At 34.6% G+C, this 17,498-nt stretch overlaps 2 pseudogenes; both read left to right on the top strand.

Moving 5' to 3' along the window:
• The first annotated feature begins 2,480 nt into the window (after positions 1-2,480).
• LOC113231850 lies at positions 2,481-3,560 on the top strand (annotated as a pseudogene).
• A 4,542-nt stretch (positions 3,561-8,102) lies between these two features.
• LOC113231995 lies at positions 8,103-9,069 on the top strand (annotated as a pseudogene).
• The last annotated feature ends 8,429 nt before the right edge of the window (positions 9,070-17,498 follow it).

Genomic DNA, 17,498 nt, shown 5'->3' with positions numbered 1-17,498 from the left:
GTCGCGGGTACCAGCTAGTTAGATATAATTGTGTTGATACGTGTGGAGTTTTCCTTTGTAAATAAAATCCGATATGTGATAGAAAGAAGTTAAAGCCAAAATTACGCGACTGGATGTTCTAAAGTCTTGGTGGTACACCAATATGTATAAAATACTTTTACAAGTTGTTAATATTAATAAATTTAAAGCAAAATTATAAAAACAATGTCAGTGATATATAAATTTCTTATATATCACTGACATTATATAAAAAAATTGTTACACATACCGGGCTATATGAGTTCAATGTGTTACCTTTTGGCTTGAAAACAAGTCAAGCGGTGTTTCAAAGGGCGATGGATAAGGTATTGGCGGGAATGAAGTATCGTAATGTGATAGTTTATGTGGTGAGGTTTTGATTCGATTGCGAAATGCGCATTTGACTTTAAAACCATCTAAGGGTCGTATTCCAGAACTCTACTCAATGCTCAAGTCAGGATCTGAGTATGATTTCAAGCACTGGAAATACGACCGTAATGGCAGGGACTTGAGTATGATGTCGAGTGCTTTAAACCATACTCAAATCCCGACTTGAGCATTGAGTAGAGTTCTAGAATACGACCCTAAGTGTCGTTTCGGTTTTCAGAAGGTGACTGTTCTGGGACATGAAGTGTCGGGCGAGGGAATTGGGCCGGATAGTAAGAAGGTTGCGGCGATGAAGGAGACAAATCCTTCATGTAGTCTGAAAGAAGTGAGAGCGGTTTTAGGATTGTTATCTCATTATCGAAAATTTATTGATAATTTTGCTAGATTGGCGCTTCGCATCACGAATTTGACGAAAAAGGACAAGGTGTTTGTTTGAACGAATGAAGCGCAGGAGGCATTTGAGGTGTTAAAATATCGCATTTGTAAAGCGCTTGTTTTGGGACATTACTCGTCGAATAGTGAACAGGTGACGCGGGTGTATGCGGACAGCAGTGGATATTCAGTCGTTTAGTGCAGGGGATGGGAGAGATGAAACCTATAGCTTATGCCCCGAGAAAGTTAACTGAAGCAGAAAAGAAATATTCTGTTACGGAGAAGGAATGTTTAGCACTTTTATGGGCGTTAAATTATTTTAAAAGTTATTTATAGCATAGGACGTAGCTCAGGTAGTGTAGCGAGAGATACTTTTAAATATAAACTGGGAATATCTCCATAAATAAATATTTATTACGTATTTTGCATGTTGTTTTTTGGAGGCGTCTTCTAGAACTGCCAAGATGTTCTTCTTTTTTCTATCATATTTTTTAAATATATTCTAAACACAAATGTATATTCATTCAGCCAGTACTTGTACTCATAGAGTAAAGCCTAGACTACAGTACCACATCTTCTTTAAAACCAGTTAAAATCAAATAAGTAAAAGGATATATTACACCTAAAGTAGGCGTACCGTACGTTGTCGCGTACTATTTAAAGCCCCACAATTTGTCGCATCAGAACACATCAAACGATCTCATTAATCCCACCAAGCCCCTTGATAAACCCACCACCTTTATTTTACATGCTAAACAACCGTCTATGAATACATAAACTTTATCAAAAACAAATTATACCTGTCGCCTTTATGCATTTCACCTCCAAATAAACACATAGTAAATATCTTCTCACCAAAATTGTCACAACCAGCAATTTATACAGCTCACATAACCGTGAACTGTTAACAAGTACTTCACATTATCTTTGCTTACTTTCCGTAGAGCGTTTAAGGATTCGTTAGAAAGCTCGACGTTAATTAATTTTGCTTAGTGATTTTCAAAACAAAGCAATAAGAACTCTTCTGAAGCGACGAATTACTTAGTGAAATACAATGGCCTATAATTATAAATAAGGAATGTTCACCTTATTAGCCGTTAAGGACTCTGCGAGCACGGTAAACTGCGAACGGGAGAACTCCGTTTTACACCACTGTTAAAGTTTTATGATTGTTGAACTTTCAGACTCGTAACACCAGCCAACGGCAATTACAGGCTTAATATAAAGGTAATTTGATGGTGTATTAAGTAAATATTTAAAGGGAAGGTCTCCACTCAAACACAGACTTGATTTTCTACAAGAGTTTCAGTTACAGTTAGTAGAGAATAGAAAACGCCTATTAAGAAATATTTTTTGTAAATCTTCGTACATGTTTGCCACCGTAATATACGTAGGCGCTTTATTGGTTATGCTTGTGTTCACGATGCTTTCATCATAATGGAGCCAAATTTTTGTAAAGGAAAAATGTTTCCATAATTATATAATTATCAATTTGATGAATACAGTTATTCAAATGCAGTAAATGTCATTTACGTTATTACACTTTCCAAAAAAATTCATTATCAGTTATTTTAAACAATTATAGAGATAAGCTATTTTACCACCTGTGTTAAAAATGAAATCTTTATCGACAGTTTAATATTATCTTGGTGTAATTATTGGTAAAAGATTAGTTCACCAAGTAGTGTCGGCAAACCAACACGATGTTTATATTGGAATTAATCGTATTAAATGTTACATTGTTGGTAATATTAAGTCTTTACTGTAAATTAACATGTGGAATTTGCAAGTGCAACCGGCATTTAGTAGGAAAAGTAGTGATTGTGACCGGCGCAAATGCAGGAATAGGATACGAAACTGCTAAGAATTTGGCAGAGAGAGGTGCCAGAGTTATTCTGGCCTGTAGAAGTGAAGCTCGAGGCACTAAAGCAAGAAACGACATTATCGCCCAGACTGGCAATGAAGACGTCCACTTCCGACAAATGGACCTCGCGTCCTTTTCATCTGTACGGAAATTCGCTGACAGCATACTAACAACAGAAAAACGTCTAGATATCCTTATTAACAACGCAGGAGTGTACATTAGTGAAAATAAAAAGACAGAAGACGGGTTATTAGTTGGTATGCAGATCAATTACTTCGGTCCCTTCCTGTTAACACGTTTGTTGCTTCCATTGTTAAAATTGTCAGCTCCAAGCCGAATTATAAACGTATCTTCCATGACTTATACACAAGGAAACATAGACTTGGATAATTTGAACCTGGAAAAAGAAGGAAGCTTCAGTACGAGTAGAATGTATGTGAACTCCAAGTTAGGTAACGTTCTGATGACTATTGAATTAGAACGGCAATTGAGAGGGACTGGAGTAACAGCAAACTGCCTCCACCCTGGTGCAGTGGCTACAGATATCATGGGGCTGAAAGAAAAGACTTGGGCAAAATTTGTTCTACCGCTGATTAAGCTATTTGTAAAAGACGCATGGCAAGGAGCCCAGACCAGTATTTATTTAGCCGTGTCACCCGAAGTAAGTGAATTAAGTGGTCGATACTTTAGAGACTGTTTTGACCAAAATATAGCTAAGAAAGCACAGGATCCAGAGTTTGCAAAGAAATTGTGGGATATCTCGGAAAAGATGGTAGGGCTCAGCAGCAAATAAAAAACCTGTGATATGTGGACTAAATACTTAATCATTTACCTCATTATGGTTTCTGTGCATCTTATGACAAATTTCACATTGTAATATTACTTGTGTCAATTTTTTGTAAATAAAATTGTTGTTATCTACCATTTACATTTGTAAATGGTAGATAACTTAAATTAATATAAAATTAATATAAAATGGACACCTCGAGGGCAGTCCCATATCTTTCTACATGAGTTTTGTTTATAGTGCCTCTCCCCATCAACCTCTTGGTTACGCGGGAAGGGTACTATGACCTGTGCAAGCGAGCTTGCACAGGGACCATCTAAGTCAGGTCCTAACCCCGGATCAGCACGCTTGCACACACTTCATCCGGTTCTCTGTAAGGCTAGTGCCTTAGGTGAGCCGCCCCGGGTGCACGTACAACATCCTACAGCTCCGGTAACTATCTGAAAATTAGGGATATTTTCCAGATAGTTACCGGAGCTTAAAAGCCGGAAGATTAAGGGTGCTGGTGAAATTACAGGCACGTGGGGCTTGTCAACTTACGTCTCAAGGTGACGGGCGCAGTGGCAGTTCCCAATCAGATCTTTGTGATTTAAAGCTCTGAGTGACACTGCAACTGTTATGGACAGGCGTGTAGCTTACCATCAGGCGCACGACTTGTTCGTCCCGTCACTTGATATTATCAAAAATAATACAATTTGAGAGACCCTAAACTATAATTTTTAAAACCATTTCAATTGAATGAGCCCAAACACGATAGTAATAGATAGTAATAGTACTTATGTAACTGGTTGAGGAGTTGTTCAGTATAGAACAATCTCCGGAAAACTTGGTAATTTTTTTGGTTTACATAATAAAAATCCTCTATAAATACATAAATTTCATCAAAAACCAAATATAATGTCGCGTTTTTTAGTTTACCCTCCATTATTTGGACACGGATTATTTCTGAACATAATTTTCGAGTCAAACAATTTATGGAGCTTATGTTTCCCTGCCCCGTAACAAGCACTTTATGGTATCTATACTCACTTTCTCGTAATAGCATGAAAAGATTCATTAGAAGGCTCGACGTTAATTAATTTTGCTTAACGATTTTCAAAGCAATGCATAAGAAACTCTTCCGAAGCGACGAATTACTTAGTGAAATGTAAAGGCCTGTAATTATAATTAAGGAATGTTCATCTAATTAGCCGTTGAGGACTCAAAGAGTGAAATGTGAACGGGAAAGATCCATTATAGGCCCCTGTTCAAGTAATAATTGTGAAGTTTTAAGCTGAAAACACTATCCAACAGTATTTTCTTGCTATAAAAGTAATGCTATTAAGTAAATATTTAAAAGGACATGTTGGTAGTAAAACTCAGACTTGATTATTTGCGAGAGTTTGTGTTACAGTCACAGAAAATACAAAGCGCCTAACTCAATACGTTTGTTACAAATCTTTACAGTGTACGTGTTTGCTATGGTAATATAGGTAGGGGCTCTTGCTTTATTTATAATGTTTTATTTTATGTTGTTTTGTGTGTAGTTCATTTAAACGGAACTTTATATTAAAATTCCATAATATCGGGCTTATGTTTTGTAAAGAAAAACAAATATGAAATAGACAAACATTGTAGGTTCCTAGCCAAGATCAAAAATATACGCATTGTCTTATGAGGGATTGACCTCATAAGCGTTTGACACGAACATTAGCCCAATTTAGTATCGCGTGAGAATTATTAACTTTATCTTAGTGCGTTAATAAAAGAGACGATTATTTTTAAAAAGAAGTTTAAGAGTCAAGTCAGTTGAGCAATCGCATGACGAGACCATCTTTATGTCTTCCGTTTTATAAATAGATAAAGTAAACTTTATTCTCTTTATGTATTTAAGTATCAAACAAAATGTTTTACACATAAAAAATTGTATACACCGTTAAGTTGCAATCACGATCTGGGACCTGTTTCACGAACCTACAATTTTACTAGTTCACTAGCTGCTAGTTACCAGTACTAATATTACAAGTACTAATATATTTCGTTTCACAAATAAAAATACTACACTTGTAGGCTAGTAGTCATAGACTGCTAAATAATTGGTTGCTTACTAATACAACTTCATTCCATAGCTCATACGGCAGCAGTTAAAAAATTGGCCAAAACAATTTGCCTGGTGAAATAAGTAAATAAGTAAAAAGTGGTGTTTATGTGCAACGGTGAATAAACCTAATTTGTTTACATTTGCTAGTTGGTTCGACCTCCTCCTGTGGGTTTTGATTATGTTAGCATATGACAAAGCTGCCAGAATCGAATTTGTTTGCATTTGCTAGTTGGTTCGACCTCCTCCTGTGGGTTTGGGTTAGGTTAGTACATGACAAAGCTGCCGGAATCGAATTTGTTTGCATTTGCTAGTTGGTTCGACCTCCTCCTGTGGGTTTAGGTTAGGTCAGTATATGACAAAGCTGCCAGAATCGAATTTGTTTACATTTGCTAGTTTGTTCGACCTCCTCCTGTGGGTTAAGATTAGGTCAGTATATGACAAAGCTGCCAGAATCGAATTTGTTTGCATTTGCTAGTATGTTCGACCTCCTCCTGTGGGTTAAGGTTAGGTCAGTATATGACAAAGCTGCCAGAATCGAATTTGTTTACATTTGCTAGTTGGTTCGACCTCCTCCTGTGGGTTTAGGTTAGGTTAGTATATGACAAAGCTGCCAGAATCGAATTTCTTTACATTTGCTAGTTGGTTCGACCTCCTCCTGTGGGTTTAGGTGAGATTAGTATATGCAATTAAATATTCTGCTTAAAGTTTTAATAAATATATTTTATAACACAAAAAGCACTTAATGCTATACAAAAACAATTATATTTTGGATTGTACATTTAATGGAATAAAAAAAATTCTTATCAACATAATAATTATATGACATTGTGCGTGGACGCTTGAATTGCCCAGAATTGCTGGAGACGGTATACTACGGGTACCTTTACGTCACACTAGACATACGACACTTTTTCAAGTCCCCTTCCACTCCACGAACTACGGCATGAATGCTGTTCTCACGCGTATTCTTCGAACGTATAATAGCCAATTTGGACATATTGACCCCTTCGTAGATTCTAAAGACTGCTTCAAAACAAACGTTAAATTAAAACTATCAAATGATTAGTCAGCTGCACTCAAATATCATTTGGTCATTTGCATAGTATATTCAAGGTTCGCAGTCTTACAAAATGGTAGTATGACGTTATATATTTCTATATTAAATACATAATAGTGCTGTGTATATATGTTTAATGTATTGTGTGTATTCCTGTATTATTAATATGTATTGATATTCATGGACTATTTATCTTATTTTAATGTTCTTTTTCTCAACTTTCTCGTTTGTTTTTCTTTCATCAGAGACAGGATTATTTAGTTTCATTTAAATTTATTCATTCCTATTTTTGTTTTTACTCTCTTAAGTAATATTTTACGTCTATTTCTGTAATTATTTTAGTGGATAACTGTAATTGGCTTATCCAAAATGTAACGTATGTTAAAGTTAGTATTGTATTAAGTACGGCTGTTGTTATCCCAAATAAATAAAAATAAAATAAAATAATGTAGGGCGCTTCAAGTATTCGTAAAACGAAATATTGTGTTATATTACTTAATACATTTACTGGTAGTACTTATACCATTTGTTCATTATGTCACTTAATCATTATATCTAAAGTTTTTTATATTGAAGGTTCATTATACACATTGAAATTATGCCTTTTGTTGTCATATCTTTTGTTGATTATATACAGTGAGTAATTATATCCTAAGAAATGATATCAAATGTTATTATACCAAGTGTAAATAGATTATTTGTTGTAATATCTTCCATTACACACCCTCGTGAAAGGCACACTAGTAGTATAGTATAAAATAGTCCATGTACTAGTAATACTAGACTGGTAAGTTTTGTTGAATTAGGGCCTAGGTCGTATTTTGCATACTACATTGTATAATTGTATTATACCATTTCACAATAAATTCAAATGTTCTAATTAACTTTATAGTCCTATGTCCTAAGTTATAGTAGTAAATTTTTTATGTAGAGTTTTAATGGCTTTGGCATAATGCCATACAGCTTACCAATTCTTCAATTTCTTCTCTTCATGTAGTTGAATTACAAATGACATTTTACTTTTATATAGGTGTTGCCAATATATATTAATGTTTTCTCTGTAAGTCATATTTTTTCCATTGTTATATTTCTTAATGCCATAGACTGTGTGTAACAAGGCCGTAACTATAGGCTTTTGTTTGTAATCTGCCATCTGTTGTCATCTTTTGGTATTTATTGTTGGTCATAGCCAATACCACCAAAACAGCTAAGTATTCCTCAATGATGGAAAAACATAAAAGTCTAAAGATGATTGGCGGTTTTGGTGTGAAGAAATTTGTACAAATAAGCGCAGAATCTTTTGTATCGGGTGTTTTTCCCTTTGTACTCTGACTAAAGAAATATTGGGAGAAATAAAACATCACAAATGAATTACGTTTTATTTAATACTACGTACTAAAATAATTAGAAGCAATAAACATACCTTATATGAACAAAGTTATTATATGTATAGTTTTTAATTGTTTTTAATTATTACATAGTTTCATCATCTTAACTACTTAACTTCTAATTAGTTCGGTCAATAGACTGCATGCCGGCAAACTAACACGATGTTTCTATTGGAATTAACAGTATTAAATATTACTTTAGTGATAATATTAAGTCTTTACTGTAAATTAACATGTGGGATTTGCAAGTGTAGCAAACATTTAGTCGGAAAAGTTGTGATTGTGACCGGCGCGAACGCAGGAATAGGATACGAAACTGCTAAGAATTTGGCAGAGAGAGGTGCCAGAGTTATTCTGGCCTGCAGAAGTGAAGCTCGAGGCACTAAAGCAAGAGACGAAATAATCGCCCAGACAGGCAATGAAGACGTCCACTTTCGACAAATGGACCTCGCGTCCTTTTCATCTGTACGGAAATTCGCCGACGGCATACTAACGACAGAAAAACGTCTAGATATCCTTATTAACAACGCAGGAGTGTACATTAGTGAAAATAAAAAGACAGAAGACGGTTTGTTAGTTGGTATGCAAATCAATTACTTTGGTCCTTTTGTGTTAACACGTTTATTGCTTCCATTGTTAAAATCATCAGCTCCAAGCCGAATAATCAACGTATCTTCTATGACTTACAAATATGGAAAAGTAGCCTTTGATAATTTGAACATGGAAAAAGATGGAAGCTTTAGTACGAGTAGAATGTATATGAACTCCAAGTTATGTACAGTTCTGATGACTGTTGAATTAGAACGGCAATTGCGAGGAACTGGAGTAACAGCGAACTGCCTCCACCCCGGTGCAGTAGCTACAGATATCCTGGGCTTAAAAGAAAAGACCTGGGCAAAACTTATCCAACCAATAGCTATTCTTTTTCTAAAAGATGCTTGGGAAGGAGCTCAGACCAGTATTCATTTAGCCGTGTCACTTGAAGTGAGTGAATTAAGTGGTCGATACTTTAAAGACTGCTTTGAACAAAATATAGTTAAGAAAGCACGAGATCCTGCTTTGGCACAGAAATTGTGGGAAATCTCTGAAAAGATAGTAGGACTCAGCGTCAAATAATGGCTTTTGACATGTGGATTACATACTTTGTTTAGACTTAGCTTGTGTTAAGCTTCCCACACTGTATGGTACTGTTATGCTTTGTGTGATTGTAACAAAGTCTTTGCAATAATGCTGTAGTCTAAATTTTTGTTTTTATAGGTATTACACAAAAATATGACATATTTACATTAAAACAAATACAAAAACTAAACTTAATTTTTTCTATTACTTATAACTTTGAAATATTGTTCTTTTTTACATATATAGAACAATACGCTCGTTACATGTTACAATGAAGTTTTGAAAGAGAGAGAAAATGGCCACCGGTGTTCCTATATTGATACTTTAAGTATTTACCATTTTATGCAGACATAATTATTATATAAATATTATTATGAACTTTTATGTTCTGTATTGAACACTAATAAATGGGAGTTATTTATAAAAACACATTGTGATGTGAGTGATCAGCACGCCTAGTGCGGCACCTGGGGAGCATATATGTACAGATGATGTCAGCTTCGGCCTCCATGGACATACTTGTTCGGCACAAACAGATCATCGAATTTTCGTCTTAACTCTAAGGTGTCAAAACCAATCATTCCGTACACAAATAAGAAAGGAAGGAGCAATGATTAGTACCGTGTACAAGTACCGAACGAACTTTTCTTGAGTTTTTTCCACCAGGAGGCGGCAATGACGGAAACGGAGACGGTGATGAAGTTGTAATATGTGAGGACATATTCCAATCCAAATTTCTCATTGCGTAGTATAGTCTAAATAAGTAGGTATACTTACCAATATAATAAGGTTCATTACAATCAAATTGAAAGCATTACTTAAAATTTTGTAAAAATCAATATGATATGCAACTAGAGTCACTTTCCCGACTTATCAGATCAAATACGAAGGGCACGTCAGTGTTTATCAAAAACTCATTTAATTTTTTTCCTGAATACAAGACTCACTAATACCAACGACTTCCCACTTCCCAACTTACAACAACTTCCCACGTTCTATTGGCTTTACAAGTTGTAGCTCAGTCAGTACAAACTCGAGTGGCTTTTTAATTTTTGATGAATAGTTAAGAGCACTAAAATGTTAAATGAAAGTGTGTAAATGAACTGTAGTTGTCAAAGCATTGCCAACGGGGCAAGTGCACGCATGCAAACGATTTCCCCAGGGCGCAAATGTGGACATAAATGCACTAAAAGCCATTTGTATCGAACATAATCTTAAACGTTTTCTAGAAAAGTAACATACGTTAACAATTGAAAGAAAACCGATTTACACACACATTGTTTTCGAGATACATACAACCACAAATGAAAACACAAAATACTGTTTTAAAATAAGGACATGTAAACATAGTACCGCGTGTTCTAGTGATATATAAGAACTAGTTGGCTACTGAGGCACCTCGGTTTAACCCAAACAAACACGTTCCAGAAATACAATCCCTGAGCTCACTTACTCCCAATGACTCTACTTCTATATTTTTACACCCTAACTTTACTGCAGCATTGGCATATAACGATTTCCTAGTAATAAAAATAAAGAAATAAATAAAAATACTTTATGTCGACACAATGCATATAAAACTTAAAATAATAGCTCAAAAATGTCGAAGAAAAGGTGAAAGCCTCAACAATTTCTTGGTTTTGAGGCTTCGCCTGATAAATGTTCGTCACTGGCATTTTTGACATTCGACACTCAATACTACACCATAAAGGTATTTACACATTTTTCAATTGCATGTTTAATTAAGAAAGGTCGTTAGACTTCAAAATAGAAAATCAAACACCTTAATAAGTAAGAAATTCAAAATATAATTTGGTAGGTCAATGACAAAATTTTATACTTTCAAATGACATACTTACATATCGACCATATATCTAAATGTGTAAAGAGCATTTTGCTATCATAGAATAAGCAGAGAAGAAATTTAAACGAAAAAACATTCTTAATTGTATCTACCAAGATACTAAACCAAGCTTATCATAAGTACAAGGCAATACATCTAATTTCGTAATGTAATTAACAATTCCATTTGCCACGTGTCTTCGTAACTTACAATTTTGACGCGCAGAAGTTATTTACATGGTTAGATTTATTTTATATTCTGTGCTGTTTTTATGTCTATTACAAGGGGCGATATGACCACATGAAGACTTTAAATACAAGCTACAAAAAACCAGCCTTACTGAAAACATTTTACATGAGTAAAAATGATCATAATATACGAAAATATACAGTAAGCAGTGTCTCAGAGAGAATATTATCATAAATCACTTTGATGTTGGCTGCGATTCCCATCTTTTGTATTCAAGACTTGGTCCAGTATAAAATATCAGCTAAACTTACAGAAATAAGTCTCGAAGCGAACAGTATCGAAAATATGGGACATGGCAACTGCACGAAAATCGAACTTTATAGCATACAAAGCTGCACTCAGATACTTTTTCCGTTCGACTTTACTAAGAAATTTCACAAGACGAATAGAGTTATTGGTTCCTTCAAAAACTTGTTTATTTGATTTTGCGTGTTTTTCTTATACCGCCATCTTTATATCTACTTTCACATTTGTTTATTTAGGTTGGTGTGCATAAAAGTCTCAGTCAATGCGATGAACAAATAAGTATTTCAACTTTTACACAAAGCGTTTAGATAGCTCGTGGTGAAGGTAAAAAACTATAAGACGGTATAAAACGCCTTTGGGCGTTATGGAGCTTCTTTGTCGCAGTCGGAGGGTGCCTGGCCGAAAGGGGGATCGACGGAGCCCGAGGAATTCGATACAGCGCCAAGTGAGCCGTACGGGCATTGTGCACTTTTATACGCTATTGTCAGTCTGAGCGTTGCCACTTCCTCGCGGTCGGATGACTGCGGTATCGTATTTTCTTTACGAACCACTCGAGGAAAATTCTGTTACTCTTTAAAAGAAAGTTGCATTCTTTATTCATAGTCATAATATACACAGGCAGATGTTAAATATCGAGATGCTTTGAGAATAATAATTATTAGTCCGTTAGTTCAACTTTCAAATTCTTCCAATTGCTATTTTTATCGAAGAATTGATCTCTATGGCATTTGAGTAGTCCCTGAATTTCAGTACTTACGGTGTTATATTTAGATATACAATTTGAGTTCAAAGATACTTTTTTCTCATTAAGACATTTGTCACTTAAATGCGAACTTAAAAAGTAATCAGTAAATTAACAATATTCCAGTCCAAGCCGTGGTACAAACTATACAATGAAATACTACCTTTGGATACAAACACAAGTTGAGAGTTCAACTGTTTATAAATTTACATTATTATTATTATAGAAAAAAAATCTATATTTCAGTAGTGAATGATCGTTAATAATATGTTTATACAATTTTTTGATTTAAATAAACTAAATGATTCCGCATCCTTTACATTTAAGGGCAGTTTGTTAAAGATTTGCACTCCTTCAAAACCTATCGTCCTCTTGCCATAATTAGTTCTGATCATGGGCAGTTTTAGATGATTGGTTCTGCGGCTGATATTGTACTTATGTGATTGTGTTTTTTTTTTTGTAAGCTCAGTTTGAATGTTCCTGTGTAATATTTTACGAATAAGAATGTAGAGAAGTTTAATAACGTTTTCTATGTATAATACAGCAAATAATAATTCAGTAAAATTGGACTAAATATTAGTAAAAATGCTTTATTAACCTGAAAATAATCATCAAATTTTGTATCGAAACGCAACCACACACGTCAAGATATGCTGTATCGGCAGCAAAGAGATAATATTCCTAGGACACTATTTTTCTTTTCTTCATTGATTTTTGCTGTCAATCAATTTCCATTTCAATTTGGGGCCATAACATTTAAAAGAAGAAGAAGAATGTATTACGGAAATAGTAACATTTATCATTATTTTCATCCACAAATGTAGCTCCACGTAAATATTTTAAAAGTATTCGAAATCAATGGAGTAAATAATTAAGTGTCCTGTGTGGTATAATCTCAATAGAAACATGGGCGAGGCCAATGGACTTGACGGAACCATTGTTTCACCATCATACTTTTGGAGCTGTCTCACCATGAAAGAGGATTGCCCATTTTTTAACAAGCAAGACCCAAAACTTTATTATTTCGGAATCTGCTTGTTAGCGATGTATAGCGCCTTTATATTAATGATAATAGGAGAAATGACATTTTATTGGAAAACAGACAGATTCAACGATCAGATAGATTACTACATAAACCTGATAAGGAAGAAAGTGCGACGTGTCCAGATGGACCAGCGCCGCTTGGTGAGCACGCGCGATCGCAGTGAGAAGCAACTAAAAAGGAGTCGAGTATGCAACGATATCGTTACCGCAATTCGTAACGCGATTAACACTGGTGATCACAGACCGATTATATTGTCTAGCCGTCTTGACGATGTGTCTACTCTTCATCTACAACAAAGCACATGCACTTTCGATAATGCAATCGACCTTTAAAATTATTTTTGTCATATTCGAAGGCCATATTTCAATTTACATTAAGTCGTTATTTAGTAAAACATTTCCATCTGTATGCGGTGTGAACGTTATTTTTTTCCCTTATCTTATTTACACTGCGAGCATTTTCCGGGCTCATAGTGTTCGGAAGAATGCTGATGTTCAGGAAGGTGGGGCGTATATTTTTGTACGAATTGCACCTTTTTCACTCCGCCGATCGTAAAATTCAGTCCAAAGAGCAATAGTTTCGCAGCTACTGAAGTTGTCATATTTATTTCTACCTCTATTAAACACGCTTAGTACTATAATACATGCAGGGATTTGTTCATCAAAGCAACGTTGTATCGTCGTGACCTATCGGTTTTACATAGATCATAAATTCTTGGCTTGAAAATCAATAGAACGTTAAATGGACTCATTACTAGATCTCTATGTATGTTCACCTTTATCTTCACTGTTAGCCCGACTAAGATTTTCCTTGCAGGCAAAAGTCCCATGCTTAAGTATTAACAGACGTCGCGCTTGTGGATGGAAGGCCTTTTCCTCTTTTTCGTTTAGTGAGCGAAGTGACATACCCGTCAACGGTCGCTATTAGTTATTTTCTATACTACTAAAATTATTTCTGAATAGCCCGCTATTTACATATTAGTAAGTAAGATAACCTTATAATTTTCAATTAGTATTATTATATTATTAAGTAGTTCTTACTATATGTATAATACATTATACAGGACGTCCAATGGCTATGAAGACACCGAGGAAAAGTACGTTTATATTGTAGATAAGATAATTTGTTCCATAGAGACATTATTTTGTTAAAACGCACATTGTTTTTATTAAAATGCACAAACGCACTGACAAACAGACTAAAAAGTTCTAAAAACTGATGTTTTAGGTGTAGTAGGTTGTACTTACTTTTACTTTGAACAATAAAAGTACAGACTTAGCTTCTTTGCGAGTTTATTATATGTATTAAGAGTATACTACCTCGAATTCAAATTTTCCTCGTATACTAATACGGTTAATTTTGTTTAGGTCGAGCGGGATAGCTTTATTTCAGAATTTATTTTTTTACAAACGAAATTAAGGCCATTTGAAATATGTATATCGCTTAGAATAATAACGCATAGAAACCTAGTCCGCACACGCTAAGTGAGGCAAATTGAAGCGCCCCCAATGGGCCTACACGAGCGGGCGGGCCTTCAGTGCTCAAGGTCAACTTACACCGCGAACAGATCAAGAATTTTAGCTAAAAATGACGAAATGTGCGGTAAATGAGTGTAAAAATACGTCAGACAAACATAAAATAGGTACTAACATCACATTCCACAAGGAAGTAACGTGTTTCAACTTGTATTATTATATAAACATTCACTAAAACCGAAAATTAACCTACTACTAAAACTAGCCTACATGAATTTGATTTTTGCCTCACTTGTGACAGTTCGTTTGATATGAAACTATCATTCTATGCGTTATTATTCTAAGGTATATCGTATAATATACGTGTTCTATTTAATTCAGTTGATATAAAAAAATCATTGGTATGTAAAGTACTTATTGAATACAGCGGTTTTCTTTTAAAATTTCGAGGTAAGTTGTGGTTTTTTTTTCTATCACGAAAATTTTTAGGAGTCCCGTTTTCACACCGTATAGTAATCAGTCTATATCCTCAATTTTACTATATATTTTTTCCAAACTGATTGATTCAACACTTTCACAGTTATACGGAATCAACTAAAGCCATTTGAGGTCGTATAAACTCTTAATTCATAATCTTAAGACTACTTCGTACTACCTATAACTCAAGAAGATAGTGAGCTGTCATCTTATTTAGGGTTAAGTATGCGTAAACTTTAACGAATCCAGACGACAGCACAAACTCTCCAGTTAAAGTTAAGCAATTAAGAAGCAACTAAGCGACGAGATTGCATAGCGAACTTATGTTTTCCGTTCCAAAAACTATCTTCATTACAGTAGATCTGGGAATTGTCCGGATGTTTTGTGACCACAGGCTAATGTCAGGTGAACTATGCTCCTATGTTTCACCGTTTCACCAATTGGTACCGTAACAATTGGACTGCCTCCAACTGTTCGGCTGGATTACGACTGACCATCTCTCAATCCTATTTCTAATAAGAATAAAACGGATACAAAGCAGAATTTTGAACCCGCAATGTTAACGTAAAAATAAGATATGAGCTACTAAATTCTAGACAGGTGTCTTTCGTTAAAGTAGTAGGTCTCAGTTTTGCCATTACAGATGCAGGCCGATACTGTCCTTTATTGTTAGGTAGGTTTTCAGGAGTTTAGTTTTCAGTAAAGCCGTTTTCAAATTAATTAGTAATAATTTTAATGAAATAAAAATGTTACCTCATACGGCATCAATGTTTCACTATTACATAACGCAGCTTTCAGTAGTAAAGTTTTTTGTCCTTTGGCACAGGCTAAGGCACCTAATTAGCCATAGTGCCAGGTCTTACATAATTTTTTCTTAAATAATTTTTTTCTGACTTTTTTTCGCGGGAAATCGTTAAATTTTTACCATAAACTATGGAAACTAAAGGACATGTTACGTTGACATATATAAATCAGACGTTATATGTATATGATGCATTTCGATGTCGAAAACATAAACATGTCATTGTCTTTGTTTAACTATTACGTGCCGTCTTAAGCCAAAAGAGATAGCATTACATTGGTCTGTGTCAAACACGGGAATCGAAAATACGTAACGTCATCTTATATGCCAACCGTGTCCATTTCGCAGTACAAGGTACATGATACCGTTGTCAAAGGGAAGAACATCAAATGTCAAAACAAATGTTTTTCCAAATGTACTATTGAATTTTTTGCATGTATTATAATTAAATTGGACAAAAATATAGACAGTGAGAATAATTAGGTATGAATAAAAATGCGACGCTGCAGCATTAAGGGATGTGGCTTTAGAAAAAGTGCAAATCAATCGAATGTTACATTGCATAGGCATGTGCTTTTTTTTGTCTATAAATCACACAATAGCCCAAATATGTCACGTAATTAGACTTATTTAAGTAGTTTATTTATAAATCTTACCAAATTTTGCTTTTATTACTTCAGATTGCCTGTTTGTTTGTATATTTTGATGATTGTTGTTAACGATTATTTTGAAATAGTGTTGATCTTGTAAGCATACATATTATCGATATTCTGTTATTAAAACAATTCACTATGAGGTTTTTATTGTTTGTTTTATGTAATGTTACATACCAGTAAAATAGGTATAGATAGGGCAATGTTGAGTGTGTGCGTTAAAAAAAAATAAGTAAGAGTGCGCATGTCGCCAACAAACTGCACAACAGTTTGGTGATTATTACGAAATAAGTTACCAGTTAAAATTGCTTGATAGATTGATTTGTTTAAGAAAGCCAGTAACGTGAATACTAGAATCCGCAGAAACCTGAATAGACTTGTACTTGACAGTTAGTTAAAAGACGATATGTAAATATGTACTAAAATGTAGGTTAAAGATATTGACTTACAAATAAATGGGCGACGGGTCTAATACAAAAACCACGAAAAAAATGTCCCAAGTCAACCTATTTAAACATAGTGACATGTAAAGGAATATGAAAAAGCTAAAACGTTGAATTTAAATTGTAATGTCATCGCAGTACTGTCTAATTTTGCTTGCTTCGCTGTCAGTCGAACAAACGAAGACTAAAGCGTGAATGACGCTCTGTATACGATTTTAACGCACTATAAGTTCGGACACTTTTTAGCGCGGACCCGACGTCCATATAATTGTAAGTCAATGGTTAAAGGCGTCCCTCTTACAGTAATTTTTATATTTTATTTAGTAAGTACAATTAACACTATGTAATGTTATATACCAGTAAAGTAGGTATAATTAAGTAAGAATGCGCATGTCGCCAACAAAATGCACAGCAGTTTGGTGACTTTTACTAAATAAGTTACCAGTTGTAG

The sequence above is a fragment of the Hyposmocoma kahamanoa genome, unplaced genomic scaffold (assembly GCF_003589595.1).
Source record: "Hyposmocoma kahamanoa isolate Upper Pololo Valley unplaced genomic scaffold, ASM358959v1 66, whole genome shotgun sequence".
Classification (NCBI taxonomy): domain Eukaryota; kingdom Metazoa; phylum Arthropoda; class Insecta; order Lepidoptera; family Cosmopterigidae; genus Hyposmocoma; species Hyposmocoma kahamanoa.
Note: the sequence above shows the minus strand (reverse complement) of the source record. Positions and strands in the feature narration are given on the sequence as shown.